We start from the raw sequence: 15,988 nt of genomic DNA on the forward strand, positions 1-15,988 counted from the left end.
ACTTATGCATATTGATTCTTACGTCAATTTAAAGTTCAAACAAACCATAGTAGTAGGTTCTCATATTTCATTCACGACTTAAGCGTTCTCATTTTTAAATTTTAATTACTTTCCTTGTTTACTTTTTTATTTACGTTAATTAAATTTCATCTTCATCTCCATTGTAGGTATTTTTGTACTCTTGTTTAATTTCTACACAAATAGGTATTTAATTCTGAGAACAACCTTCCAATTAAACTATGTTGCTTAAAAAGAAAAATACATTAACGTCAAAATTATTTTAACTGTGGTAGATATTTTGAATATTACCCACAAGTAAAGTAAGATTTCTGTACATGCATGCTTCTGATCGAAGATTACTTGTAATTGGTAAAGTGTTCTATCGAATTTAATTTTTAAACTAACAGTAAAATACTAGATTACTCGTTGCTATGGTTTGTAAATAGGATTATTAAAATTTACCGTTACAACTAAACGTATTATTTCACTCAGTGGTAAAGATTGCTGCCACAAGTAAATATGTTGCTGTGGTAACCGAACTCTCTCTTTCTCCCCGCCCACTTGCATCACGAACAAATGCGATGTGTTCCGATGGTATACATCGTAAACATAATTTTAAATCCGCATCATACATCAGTATACATACGCTGGTGTAGTGTACACTTCGTGATTTCTTTTGTGAGTGTATGGTTTTGAATATTATGAAAAACAATGCTAATGAGGTGTGTTTTCTATTAAGATATGATTATCATGTGATTTAAAAAAATAACTATTACCTAATCAAAAATATCACATCACAATTTATGTGAAACATACACATGACTAATACGGATTTCAAAAGAAAACTTTGCTTTTGTACCTAATGCACCCATAAAATTGATGTTCACTGTATAGTAGGTACGCTTACCTTTTAGAATTGAATATATTGGTCTACTTACTTATTATTTACTGGAGTGAAATGAATAAGCAAGGTAAGTAAAAAATTTACTCCTATGGCAACAAGTTTTTGTCTCAAATGTTCTATTGAAAATAAAACAAATCTGGGTACAAGTAAAATTATTTTCTTCTGTCCTTCTGTTGCAATACAGTTCATCTAACTTAATTATCTATCTGCCATAAAATACTACCACAGCTGAAATATTAAATTAGTGCAGCACTACGCCTGTTCGTCTTTAATGTACAGTTCACTTACCTTTATTGCTTTAAAATTATATTTAGCTGAAAGTTTTAGTAACAGTAGCGGCAAGAAGCTTTAGCCAGTATTAGTGTTCACTTCTGTCTAGTGGCTGGTTATCAGAAAGCCTGTTTTATCTACTGCAATTGAATTGCTTATTGGTTCTTTATTGTATGCAAGCTGAGGCACCAATCACAAGTAATTTTTCTTCTAGGTGTATCGATAAACACCCTATATTAGAATGAACAGGTTCTGGGATAAATGGTACAGTTTTATTTTAAACCTCAGTGTTCTATAATCCCATTAGATTTTTAATTTAGTTTCGGTCGTTCACATCACCTTGTATACGACACTTCGACAAATAATGTTGGTAAAGGAAGATAATAAACTAATTTATAGAATAAATAATAATATAATATGCGTATACATAACTTTGATGATTTTATTATTAAACAAATAAAGGGTAATAAAATTGCAGGTTTTATTTTGACTTGTTGCCATAAGTTATTTTTGGAAATGCTGACCACTTTATCAATTTTTTGAAAAATGGACGCATTATCATTATGACGCCTGATAATCGGCGGTTATCCCGGGCGCCAGTTTCTGTTGAAAGTGCAGAAACACCATTACGCAGGCAACTACAGTGAAGACACTACGTCCAGGGGTTAGAGAGAGTTAGACTTCACACATAAATAAAATCCCAAGTATTTATATTTATTAAGGGTTACTCTTTACAGTCTATGTCTCTGTTTATGTACAGTCCTAAACTATCATTACTTTAAAGTTCAGTGATTTTCCTGGTGTTGACGGACTGGACTCTTCGCTGCAAACTCTTACGGCAAACGTTGACGAGTCTGCAGTCGTCACAATTTGGACTTAGTACAAACGTACTTATTTCCAACGGTGACGCTTCTATTGCTCTCGCTGGTTTTTAACTTGCTAAGCAGGCAAATGTGCCAGCGGCTTCGAGCTCGCGCAATGTTGGGTTAATTCAGCTGGTGTGAAAAATGCAATTAGTGATGCGGTATTATATATTTATTTAAATAAAATAAAGAAACAAAGATGAGGGGTGTCTCAGAACCCTGTCTGAAAATTACTTTGTTACAATTATCAATTGTCCTCCCTGAAAAAATAAAGAAAAAATTTAAGGCCATCCTAAAAATGTGTAATAACAGCGACTCGTACAAGAAATATATATTTTTAAATTTAATAAGTACATCCATAGAAACTGGCACAGGCACCTACAATTTTCACAGCAAACAAAGTAAAGGAAAATCAGTGAAGCGTATGTGACCGAAACTGAGTCTTGTATGATTCGCATCCTTAGCAATATAATAAGACCGAGGCAAATAATAAATAATAAGTGTCAGCGACATCATTTCAGGCGTGACCGACATTTTGATATATCCCGGAGCGGTGAATTATGTTTTATTCATGCTTAACTGTTGCCGCTGACCCTTTTTGCATTTAGCTTCCATTTATTTTTAATAAAAGTTCCATGACGGGCCCACAATAAAGTGCTGTCATATATCTTCTCTGCAGATAATAACGACAGTATTATGAGTTACTTTATAGTCAGTGAATGAATGGATACAGTTTTTTAAATCTGTTCTCCAAATAATAAATAAAGGAACGTGTGCAAGGAGTGCAAGCAGCAACTGTATGTAATAAAAGCGAAATAATGACGGAATTAGACTGCGTTGGGGTAATACGTTGGGGAATATGGCAATATATGATTCACATATGTCTCGCATTATCAAGTTACCTAGTTTTTGTTTACCAAATTTTTCAGAAATTAGAATGAAAGTATATATTTTCTGCTTGGCATTTATGCGCATTAGGCATACTGTGGCGATTTTTTTAACCATATACCGCAAAATATTTTATAGTGTTTATATAGATACAAATAATTTTTAGTGTTATCAACATTCTATGGCGAACAATTTAGTAAACGTATATAAAACGTACTTTATTTAATACAACTACACCTGCGGTTTCTGAAGTCAAATGCAAAGTAAACGAATTCCTTCTATTTAATATTCCAGTTACATCCTTCGTAAATTTTGTTGACTATGTAGATTAGAAGAACCTAGTGCGAAATTTAATATTCACCGTCCCTAATGATTGTAAACCTAATGTAAACCCGTTTAATAGTTGAGATTCCCAATGAGAATCACGAAACGTTTAAGCTTTTGTCACCATAACATGTGAGTTATTATAATTTTATACCATGTAGCAAGTGTTGATTTTCCAAACATTGGGAGTTTAAGAAAGAGGAAAATATAATGCAGTATACATAAACTATAAGAGTTGATACCCGTATAATGTGCCGAAATACATGAATATAAACGCGAATATCAAATTTAACTCCCTCTGTTTTGGATATACAGCAGAAACTATTAAGCGAAGCAAATTTCTTTTGGATGCTTAAAAGGATGGTAAATAAGTTTAAATATTTTAAACAACAATTTTCCGCGAACAGTACCAAAAAGAAGCGTTTATCGATTTACTTTCATGGAATTTTATGTTTACTTTCGTTTTTCGCTTTTTAGGAAGTTCGTACTAACAGGTCATTACTGACAACTCACGGATCCGTAATATATTAACAATGATGTAGAAGGAGCTTTTATAAAGAAGCGTTCATCATCGATTCTTTCGATACTTAACAATCATGAATTCACTTAAAATCTAGCTTTAATTTTAACAATTAAGATTGTTCAAATAAAATGTTTATTGCTTTTATTGTTTTGTTAAATTAAAAAAAATCTTCTTTCCTAGAATAATCAAAACTATATTTAATGACTGATATTTAAAGTAAGACGATTTTGAAGCATGAAAGGGCACTAAGTTGAAGGGTATAGAATAAATTTCGAAAGTACACACATGTGAGAACAACAGGGTTTTACAACATGGTGAAACGGGAAACATTGAAAATTGAGCAACATCCAAATAATATGAATAGTGAAGAAGGTTTTCGGCTGAGTAAAACTGGGTTACCTCTTTCAAATAATAAGCAATAGCCTGAGAGAAGAATGTGTGATACATTACCGTACAGGTCTAATATCAAACGCAACGGCACCAGCGATACCGCAAAGGAACGTGAATCCACACCCATTATGTGTAGGCAGGCATGAAGTCGTGCGCAACAGTGCCGGGGATATGCCACTCAACAGAACTAGAGATGCGCGTGACGGTGCCAGAGGCCACACCCTCACCCCACTTCTAGGACTAGATACCTCTCACCTCACTCCTACTACTATATTGCGCAATCCTAGGTGCGCGCGCATTGATATCGACTATAAGATCGGTGACAAAGTCGCAAGCGGCCTCAGTCGAGACAAAGCACTTGTAAAGTGAATATACACACTTAAAAACTGGCAGTGAAGAACGGCGAAAGGTTTGGAAAAAGTGGATGCGACCAGTTAGTAGGGCTATTGATTATAGAATTTTAAAAAAGAACTACGACGTTCAAGATATTCTATTACATGAATCGTTCAAATGGTCATTTTAGATGAAAAAACCGCGGAATGCTATTAAATTGGAGGGTGGAAATTGGAGATAGGGGTGAAAATGCACCCCTTTCAGTTTTTTAATTGTAACTCGAAAACAAAGCAAAATTTCGCTATAGTTCATAGGAAAAATTATTTAGAGAATTGAATTTCCCAAAGAAGTGGCTTATTTAAAAAATTTAAAAGGAAAATTTTATGCAAAAAAATCGTTAATGGACAATTTGAAAAAGGCAAAAAGTTCGATTTTTGATTTTTTTTTACTTTTTTGCCTCTAGTACTTTTTAAGTAAAGATAAGTATAGGCATTGCTTCATAAAAAAAGTAGATAAAATTTCCTTCAAAACAAGCAGTTGTACAGCATTTTTGGATGAGAATTCACTGATATATGGCCGCTCAAACTTAGCTAATTCTTCGATTTCCGTCGCGCTATTTTTCCAAGAAGTTGAGCTTTTTTGGAACCAAACGAGATTTGATATCTCTAAGGCACAAACAAACTTTTTGAAACGCTAATAATATCAACAAGGTTAGTTATTGTTAATCGACGTCGATAATCCTCTGGGACGTTGTTCGTCCTTAACGATTTCTCAGCTTTCTTTAAAGCCTTTGTACCACTTGTAAAAATTTTTTTGCGACATAACTTCATCACTAAATGTCTCCTGTAACATCCTCAGCGTTTCCGTGGCGGTATATTCATTCCGCAAACAAAATTTAATGCAAATTCTTTGCTCAACAAAATCAGACATAGTGAAAATCGATATTTTCATCTGTTTACAAAAACACGAGTAGCACTACAGTAATTGAATATATTGAGTTGGAACTCTACATAGATATCAGGGACAGTACTACCAACCTACAAAAAAATTATTCTGTGCTTTCATAATTCCCGCTAATTTTAAATAAGCAATTCACCTTATTTTTTGGATACAGGGTTATGAAAAATCATATTTGTTTACCTTTTTAATTCAATTAATCCTGCCTAAAAGTTGAAAAATTAATCAGTGGCGTAGATATGGGGGTCTGCTGTACTTCGTCCGTAGGTACTTTCGAAAGATTTATTTCAATAAATATTTCGAACCAACTACCAAAACCAATGTACTTAATTATTTGTGACCAACTAAAGAAATTGTGCACAAACATTTAGCACTACCTATAATTTAATTAATTGTTAAAGTAAGTGTAAAAAGGGAATGATTAATTATTAATTTTGCTTTTCTAATTAAGTACATGAATCGCGTAAGCAAAATAGGTCGCTTTGAGAAACCGCAACCGCAATTAGAGTTATTTATATGCACAAAGATATGCTGTTGATTTATTTCAGCCTTTGAATGTCGTGTATCTAATGAATGTCAAAGAAAATTTTGAATGTAATTGAAGGAGGATAATTTGGCCCGCCACGGATAATTTACTTTATTTACTAGAGAAGGTCAAAACAAGGTTCAAACTGGATATTTTAAGCTTCTCTTTATATAACACCAGCAAAAATTAATTCTCATTTTGCTGCTGCTCAGAAAACGTACATATTAAAAGAAATAAAAATTCTTACCAATTTGAATGATATGAAATATTTTTTTAAAACATTTTTGGAAACAATGATGTGCTACTATTTTTTTAAAAATAGTGTGTTTAATTTTTGAATCTCACAATCAGTGACAGTAATAATAAATATTGAATTAGTTCAAAACAAATACAACAGCAACAAAACTAAACTGTGAATGATACACATGAAATGAAAACGGAAGACGATATTAAGTCCAGTTCTGTATAAAACAATAGTTTCGTAGCCATGTGATTAATAACACCAGCCAGCAAAAAAAAAGTTATGTGAACTTTACATGCGGCATATGATTTCCTGTGTATTTTTGTCTTCTGAACACGAATCCATAGTCTATTTTGCTCCACTAGACTAGAAGTGAACTGAAGTTTTCATTAATTTTTTTACAACTATTTAATTTAATTTAATTTAATTTAAATTTTTAGACAACCCAACTTGTCTGGTGTTTTAACCTGAAGTATAAATTTGTATTTTCAATTGAAATGCAAAATGCCAGATAAAAATAAATCGTTTAAATTAGAAAAAATAAAAAGAAAACCAAGTTTTCGTTATTTTTTTTGTAACTTTTTAATTCATTTACACATATTCGAACAGCTCAACTTGTCTGGCATTTGTATGTTGTATTTATACACGCATTTCTAATTGAAATGCAAAATGCCAGACAAAAATAAATTATTGCAGTTTTTATAAATTTTTTCACGCTTTTTTTATTTACTTATAAACTTTAGAACCCGTCTGACATTGAAAAATGAATATTTCGGAACCTTCCTCTTGTCGCCTACAGATGACAGAAACTTTTCACAATTGAAGAAATTGTGATTCGGCGGTAGAGACTTTCATATTTAATCGGATGTCAGTTTCGTCCACCACAATCTTTAAATAACCTGGCATAAATTAATAGTATTTCCAGTACGGGAATATATGGTGTTGCCTCTTTACTTGTTTATTTATTTTTACAATCTAGTTAGTGACAGAATTTGCATAAAGATTCCTTTAAGGGAGCCCATTTGCAACTTTTAACTATAACAATATGGAAAACTACTTTGCAGACTACAGGCCCTTCCCACATTAAATTATTACAAACAGGGAAATGTTGGATCTAAATCATATAGCTTGGGTATTATTTAAGGTTTTTAATGGCGTCTGCAGCAGCCTCGAAAATATCAAGTACCTTCTAAATGAAATATTACAATAAGACGGGATTCCATTTAAAAGATCAAAATATCCTTGTGTGGTTCAAATTAGAAAAAAGTTGTGCCTTTTCAGGGTCATTAAAATAAACCGAACAGATCAACGACATCTGCTGCTGCTCCTGAAATATTGTGAAAAACCGTCACCTAGCGTCCTTATTTCACAACGGAAAGAGCTGAAATTTGGTACCAGGGGATAAGAAGGTACGAGGAATCCATTTTCGTCGAAAGAAAATTTCTACGGCATTGTTTGAGTTATGCAACATTCAATTGTTTTTTTTATGGGCGCCATACCATGACAGAAAATTACAAACACGTCGATATGTAACACTGCTATTTTATTTGAAATTCAATAAGTTATTTAAAAAATTAATGACGTCTAATTGTTCTTGACGTAAAACAAAAATCGACACAAACATTTTGACTGATTCGAAATTTGCTAGCGTTTGTTGCATTGCGTACATTATTCTAATACTTATTTTTATTGAAATTATAGCAAAGTTTTCAATTACAGAAAAGAGGAAGATGTATGAGTTATACTATGCATAAAAAATAATAAAAACTCAGGAGAAACTAATAGAAGATATCAATTATATCTAGAAAGACACCAGCCCCATCTTTGAAAAATGTATACAAATATGATAGAATTTGAAAGTGTGGAGAAACCTAGACGCAGGTATACTTACTGTCTATTCGTTTTTAGAGTTTAGAGTTTTAAAACTAAAATTTTACAATTTTGATGACAATAGCATGTCCTTTATTGAGTCTTATCTATCGAACAGAACTCAGTATGTTTTTTATAATTCTTATTCTTCACACCTAGTAGTAGTAGTAGTAAAGTGGCGGCCTCAGCCTGGCAATTAGGCCACAAGTGGGCCCTTTTTGCCTACCCCGCCGTCCCATCACCTGACCACTCTCTGCCTCTGACCCTCCTCGAACCTACCCGACGCCCTAATGAACGCCAGGATTTTGGTCCATGGAAGGTCTCTCACCTCAGCCCCTTGCAGCTCTTCAGCACCAAAGACTTTATGTCTTATTCTCCCAAAGGCTGCACACTGTCCCAGAAGGTGGACAGGGGTGTCCTCCCCTTCGCCACATTTCGGGCATAGAGGGTCCTCCTCAATTCCTATTAAGCTTAAATGCCTCCTAAGTCTGCAGTGGCCTGTCAGAACCCCCACCATTTGGTTTAGGGCTCTTCGACTGAGGCTCAGCAGCCATCTTGTCTTGGATTTGCTAGGTCCATGTATAAAACTATGGGCCTGCCTGCATCCTCTATTTCTCCTCCAATCCAGACCTAAAGTTTGATAGGCCCACTTATTGAGGGCCCCATTAATGCTGCCTCGTGTGATACCTAAGATTGGTTCAGGTCCCTGTCCAGGTCCCCTGGACCCAAGACGAGCTAATTGATCCGCCCTCTCGTNAAGAAATCATCTATAACGACTTTTGACCTCCCTGTAGATGATTTTGGGGGATTTACAGTATTTTGTTCATTTTTTGTTTCCTTTAAAAGTCTGTAGATAGTCGATTTTCCAATCCCTGTCATTTTTGTTAGCATTAGTGTTACCCGATAATTACCAGAAACGAAATATTACCACGCCCATGGCCGGTTCTTATCTCGGGGTTTTATTACTCTCCTTCATTTCCAAACAGACTATAGTGACAGAATTTGCATAAAGATTCCTTTAAGGGAGCCCATTTGCAATTTTTAACTATAACAATATGGAAAACTACTTTGCAGGCTACAGGCCCTTCCCACATTAAATTATTACAAACAGGGAAATGTTGGATTTAAATCATACAGCTTGGGTATTATTTAAGATTTTTTTAATGGCGCTGCAGCAGCCTCGAAAATATCAAGTACCTTCTAAATGAAATATTACAATAAGACGGGATTCCATTTAAAAAAAATCTAAAAATATCCTTGATATACTGTGTGGTTCAAATTAGAAAAAAGTTGTGCCTTTTCAGGGTCAATAAACCGAACAGATCAACGACATCTACTGCTGCTCCTGAAATATTGTGAAAAACCGTCACCTAGCGTCCTTATTTCACAACGGAAAGAGCTGAAATTTGGTACCAGGGGATAAGAAGGTACGAGGAATCCATTTTCGTCGAAAGAAAATTTCTACGGCATTGTTTGAGTTATGCAACATTCAATTGTTTTTTTTTTATGGGCGCCATACAATGACAGAAAATTACAAACACGTCGATATGTAACACTGCTATTTTATTTGAAATTCAATAAGTTATTTAAAAAATTAATGACGTCTAATTGTTCTTGACGTAAAACAAAAATCGACACAAACATTTTGACTGATTCGAAATTTGCTAGCGTTTGTTGCATTGCGTACATTATTCTAATACTTATTTTTATTGAAATTATAGCAAAGTTTTCAATTACAGAAAAGAGGAAGATGTATGAGTTATACTATGCATAAAAAATAATAAAAACTCAGGAGAAACTAATAGAAGATATCAATTATATCTAGAAAGACACCAGCCCCATCTTTGAAAAATGTATACAAATATGATAGAATTTGAAAGTGTGGAGAAACCTAGACGCAGGTATACTTACTGTCTATTCGTTTTTAGAGTTTAGAGTTTTAAAACTAAAATTTTACAATTTTGATGACAATAGCATGTCCTTTATTGAGTCTTATCTATCGAACAGAACTCAGTATGTTTTTTATAATTCTTATTCTTCACACCTAGTAGTAGTAGTAGTAAAGTGGCGGCCTCAGCCTGGCAATTAGGCCACAAGTGGGCCCTTTTTGCCTACCCCGCCGTCCCATCACCTGACCACTCTCTGCCTCTGACCCTCCTCGAACCTACCCGACGCCCTAATGAACGCCAGGATTTTGGTCCATGGAAGGTCTCTCACCTCAGCCCCTTGCAGCTCTTCAGCACCAAAGACTTTATGTCTTATTCTCCCAAAGGCTGCACACTGTCCCAGAAGGTGGACAGGGGTGTCCTCCCCTTCGCCACATTTCGGGCATAGAGGGTCCTCCTCAATTCCTATTAAGCTTAAATGCCTCCTAAGTCTGCAGTGGCCTGTCAGAACCCCCACCATTTGGTTTAGGGCTCTTCGACTGAGGCTCAGCAGCCATCTTGTCTTGGATTTGCTAGGTCCATGTATAAAACTATGGGCCTGCCTGCATCCTCTATTTCTCCTCCAATCCAGACCTAAAGTTTGATAGGCCCACTTATTGAGGGCCCCATTAATGCTGCCTCGTGTGATACCTAAGATTGGTTCAGGTCCCTGTCCAGGTCCCCTGGACCCAAGACGAGCTAATTGATCCGCCCTCTCGTTACCAGGGATGCCCCTATGGCCTGGGACCCAAACCAACTCTACTTCTTTTCGTCTGGCCAATGACTCTAGAGCGTCTCCACATTCTTGGACAAGGGCAGACCTAGTCCTCGGGGAGCTAACCGCTCTGAGCGCGGCCTGACTGTCGGAGCAGATAAAAATCTTCTCCTCTGCACAATTCCTTACCTCCTCCTTGCTTGCTACCATCAAAATAGCAAAAACCTCAGNAATAAAATACAGAGATGATTGTCGGGAGCACTTCAAACTGCTAAATATTCTTACAATGCCGTCAGTTTACATATTTGAATGTCTCATTTATATAAAAAATAATCAGAATAGATTTGTTCGACAAGAAAATTTTCATTTTCATCATACAAGAGAGCGACACAATATTAGGCCTAAATTTCATAGATTAGCGAAATCCAGAGATGGCACAAATTATTTTTGCATTAAATTCTTTAATAGACTTCCATCTGAGATTCGATCACTAAATTCAGACTGTTTTAAGGCCAGAATTAGAAAATATCTTAAGAGGAAAGCGTTTTATAATTTTGATGAGTTCCTTGCTGACCAGTTTTTAGATATTTAATGTATGTTCGTAATATTCACTTTTTTATGCTGTTTACGTTATATTTATCTGAATGTGTTTTTTTAGCTTTAGTGTAGTATTGCTTATATGTTGTATCTTTCGTGATTTTCTTTCTTTGACTTGTGTTAACATTTTAATGTATACCAATAAATGATTTGATTTGATTTGATTTGATTTGATTTGATTAGAGATATGTTTTTCCAAATTACATAATTAAATGTATCTATGTATCAAGAGGGGAACCCGTTAATGAAATAAATATCTTGGGACAAGTTAACATAAATGCTGAGATGAGAGGGTGGTCGCAAGAGAATGTGTTACTTGGACAGCCGTTAAAAGAATTTTGAGAAAAAATAAGTACTATGATTATAAATTCAAACCAGTACAAAAACTACATCCAGGAGATGGGGAACGGAGGATGAAATTTTGTAGATGGTTTCAGGGAGAGATAACAGAAGATAGATTTTGTTCAGGAAAATTATTTGGGGCGATGAAACTACCTTCACAAATAACGGAATTTTTAATAGAAAAAATAAGCATTATTATGTCATAGAAAATCCAAATTTGGTTCAAAGGACTAGCCCTCATATTAGATTTTCCCTTAACATTTGGTGTGGAATATTAAACGACCGTATAATAGGATCCTTTCTTATTGATGGTAACCTTACTTCTCAGAAGTATTTAGATATTTTAGGGATAAAAATGGAGGATGCATTGGATAATATTGCCTTACATTGACATTAGAAATTTAGAAATGTTTCAATAAGATGGCACAAGGCCTCATAATTCTGCAATGGTATCCCAATATTTAATCGACGCTTTCCGGATAATTGGATTGGTACTCATGGACCTGTAGCTTGGCCTCCACGGTCTCCATGCCACAACCCTTTAATTTTTTTTATGTGGGGTTGTCTAAAAGATAACATTTATTACAGTCCAAGTGAAAATATAGAAGACTTACGCGAGTTTTTGCTGCTTTTAGGTTCAAACTCATCACAAAGTATTCAAAATGCTGTAGACAAAATTAGATTGAGGACTGAGCTTTGTCTGCACGAGAATGGACGAAGTATTTATGTAGGATTTGCAGAATATTTGTGTATTTTGTACTATTGAGTACTGATTTTTGTTTTACGTCAAGAACAAATAGATTTTATTAATTTTTTAAATAAATTCTTGGATGTCTTTAATTTCATGGGTTATCTTACCGTCAAATATTGATTGTTACATCTAAGCTAGAGACAATGCGATCGCTGATCTTGGTCTTATTTATTAATAATTATTTGTAATTTTACCAAAATTAAATTGCTAACGCGAAGGAAATAAAATTACCTTCCAAACGAAATTACTGGCCACGTGGCTTATAATCATGTATGAAGGCTTTATATTCAGATCCAATATAAAGAAATGGCAACTAATGCTATCCATGTGTACAAATTAAATAAAGGAAAACTCTAACAGGCAACATTATAAAAGAGTAGCTCAACATAAAATCTATATTTTGTAATGGAATCTAAGCTTTAAAAGGAGAAATTCGAATACCCTTTATTAGCAAGTTCATTAAATTCCTTTATTCCGTAACTGAAAACCGAACGATACAGAAATAAGGCTACCTAAAGGGAATATTATAGTTCAATAGAAAATATTCGTCTACCCTCATTAAATAGGTACTTAGGATCTTTTTCCACCATTACTTCATTAATTTCTTTAAACTTTGATTTTATGTACAGTATGTTCCAAATTTGATCCTCACTGTTATAACCTGAGGGTTATTTCTTTACTTACTATCTACCGCTATGACCAGTATCATAACGGTGTTAACTGACAAGAGAGTTTACTATTAACTTCTCGAAAGGGAGTTTATAATTATCATTACACTTTAATTAGTACGTGGGAACTTAGAAATGTTGTACGTTCAGAGAATGAATACCAGACACTTACCGTATGTCGCTCATGTACAAGGTAATCCAGTGGTTGGTTGTATGGAGTGACACTTAAGTTAGAAGAACAAGAAAGAAACACCAAAACATCCAAGAAGGATTTTAATAACAATAAAAACAAAACAAACAAGCAAAATAACGACACAACGAGCCCAAACAACATTATTAGTTAATTTATTGACACGCGACAGTGTCCCGAGATTCAGAGAATGCGCGAACCATAGCAAAATTTGGAATGACTTTATCCATTATCAAATTAAGCCGAGACTCTAAAACAAAGAAAACCCCCAAAGGGGAAACCAAAGAAAAAACGCCCGGTTTTTTCGGAGATCTCTCCTAAATACGACACCTCGCTTCGACACGCCCTTTTCTTGGGTCCAGACGTTTCTGTTCTTATCTTACTGGCGAGAACCCTGAATATCGGAACGCTTTGGCATAACTATGCCATGTTAATCGTTATCTAATTGATTTTTACAATTGTCTAAACGGTACTTGATATTTTCGAGGCTGCTGCAGACGCCATTAAAAAAACCTTAAATAGTACCCAAGCTATATGATTTAGATCCAACATTTTCCTGTTTGTAATAATTCAATGTGGGAGGGGCTGTAGCCTGCAAAGTAGTTTTCCATATTGTTATAGTTAAAAATTGCAAATGGGCTCCCTTAAAGGAATCTTTATGCAAATTCTGTCACTAACTAGATTGTAAAAATAAATAGTATATTCCCGTACTGGAAATACTATTAATTTATGCGAGGTTATTTAAAGATTGTGGTGTACGAAACTGACATTCGATTAAATATGAAAGTATCTACCGCCGAATCACAATTTCTTCAATTTGTAAAAAGTTTCTGTCATCTGTAGGCGACAGGAGGTTCCGAAATATTTAGTGAAAGAGGACTTAAATACATTCGCCCTGATAAGACAAAGCCGCTGTGAATGTTCAATACTGCTTACATCAACAACACCACCGCAGACCACAAGGGTTCTCTGGCCTAGTGTAATGACTTTGCTGTCAGTACTAATTAATTAGAGCTTTACATACAAGGTTTGCGAAAGTCGTTATCTAATTTTCACGTTTTAGAAAATCTCATTAACAGTAAACATGATAAATGAATCCCCAGGAAATAAATGTGAGTAACGACTTCTCTTTACGTACTAGATATATTTGTTTAAAACATGTGCACAGAAAAAGCTAATTATACACAGCGATAATTATCAAAATCAACTCATAGCAACAATTATTAAAGGATAAACAGATTAATTACCTGTGTAATTTTCGCAAAGTAAAAAGAGCTATATAATAATTAAATGAAATATATTTTTAAACACTGCACTGAACAATTTTATGTCTTAAGAAGATATCAGTTAAATTATTATTTATTAGTTTAATTTTAAATATACAATAAAATAAATAAATACTTACATTGGCATACAAAAATATAAAACTTTAACCCAAGAGCCAGATTTGTTTTGAATGTATAGATATATATAAGAAAGTGTGTATTGAAAATTTTAAAAACTTTTAGAAATATCCCTTAAACATTAATTCATTGCTTTGAAACTGATTTAATATTGTGTTGATATTATGGGTACACATGTCTGCAAGTGACCCATTGTATTACGTCAAGAGCTCCAGAGTGACGCCGCCCGGACGCATCGGGGTTTCAGGAAAAGGTCCACAGCAGATAGGCGCCAAGGACCAGATACTTATACCTTTGTAAGGACTCCACACCAAGACGACTCTCCAGCGAACCCTCGCCCCGACAACAAATCTTTTTCTCTGCACTTAGCTTTCAATAAAAAAACTTTTATTTACCGTTGAAAGAGAGTTTTATTTTGCTACACAGAAAGCAAACCTCAATATAATATATTGGTATTATTGATCACATCTGTTTTTCTTGTGTAATGTATTCCTTGCTCTCTATAACTTACTACTGACTGCTAGAACTCACTACTGACGAAAAGATCTTGTGTCTCAATTTGATTAAAAAATAAATAAATAAATAAAACTTAAATAAAATCAAAACTCCAAATTTAAAATTCATGAAATTCAAAAATTAAAAATCATAAATCAAAATCATTTTATTGACGCCCAAACACAATAGTATTAAAATGACATTACAATATACAGGGTGTTCCATTTTAATGTACCAGGCCTCATAAATTTTTTAATTGGACTTTTATAAAAAAAATATTTCGAACAAAAGTTATCAGGTTTTGTGGGGGTCAAATTATGGTGACCTTGAAGTCAATTTTCAAGGTCATTTTGCACATGCTTCGTTCTCTCGCCAGAGTACGCTATACTTTTACAGTTCCATTTTAATTATTATCAGGCTAATATCTCAAGAAATAAGCAGGACGGTGAAAAATTTTTCCTACAAAAGTTGTCAGGTTTCGGGAGGATCAAAGTACCATGGCCTTAAAATTAACCTTAAAGTCAACTATCAAGGTCATATCAGGTTAACATTGATTTTTTAAATAGAAACCCATATTTTTATTACAGGCCTTTTCAAGAAAAATGTTTCATACAAAAGTTACGTATTCTTTCCCGCAGAATACGAAACTGTAATAAAAATATGGGTTTCCATTTAAAAAATCAAGGTTAACCTTGAAATGACCTCGATAATTGACTTTAAGGTTAATTTCAAGGTCATCCTGCTCATTTATTGATGTATTACCCTGATAATTAAAATGGAATACTAAGAGTATAGCGCGCTCTAGCGAGAGAAC

The sequence above is a fragment of the Anoplophora glabripennis genome, unplaced genomic scaffold (assembly GCF_000390285.2).
Source record: "Anoplophora glabripennis isolate ALB-LARVAE unplaced genomic scaffold, Agla_2.0 scaffold476, whole genome shotgun sequence".
Lineage (NCBI taxonomy): Eukaryota > Metazoa > Arthropoda > Insecta > Coleoptera > Cerambycidae > Anoplophora > Anoplophora glabripennis.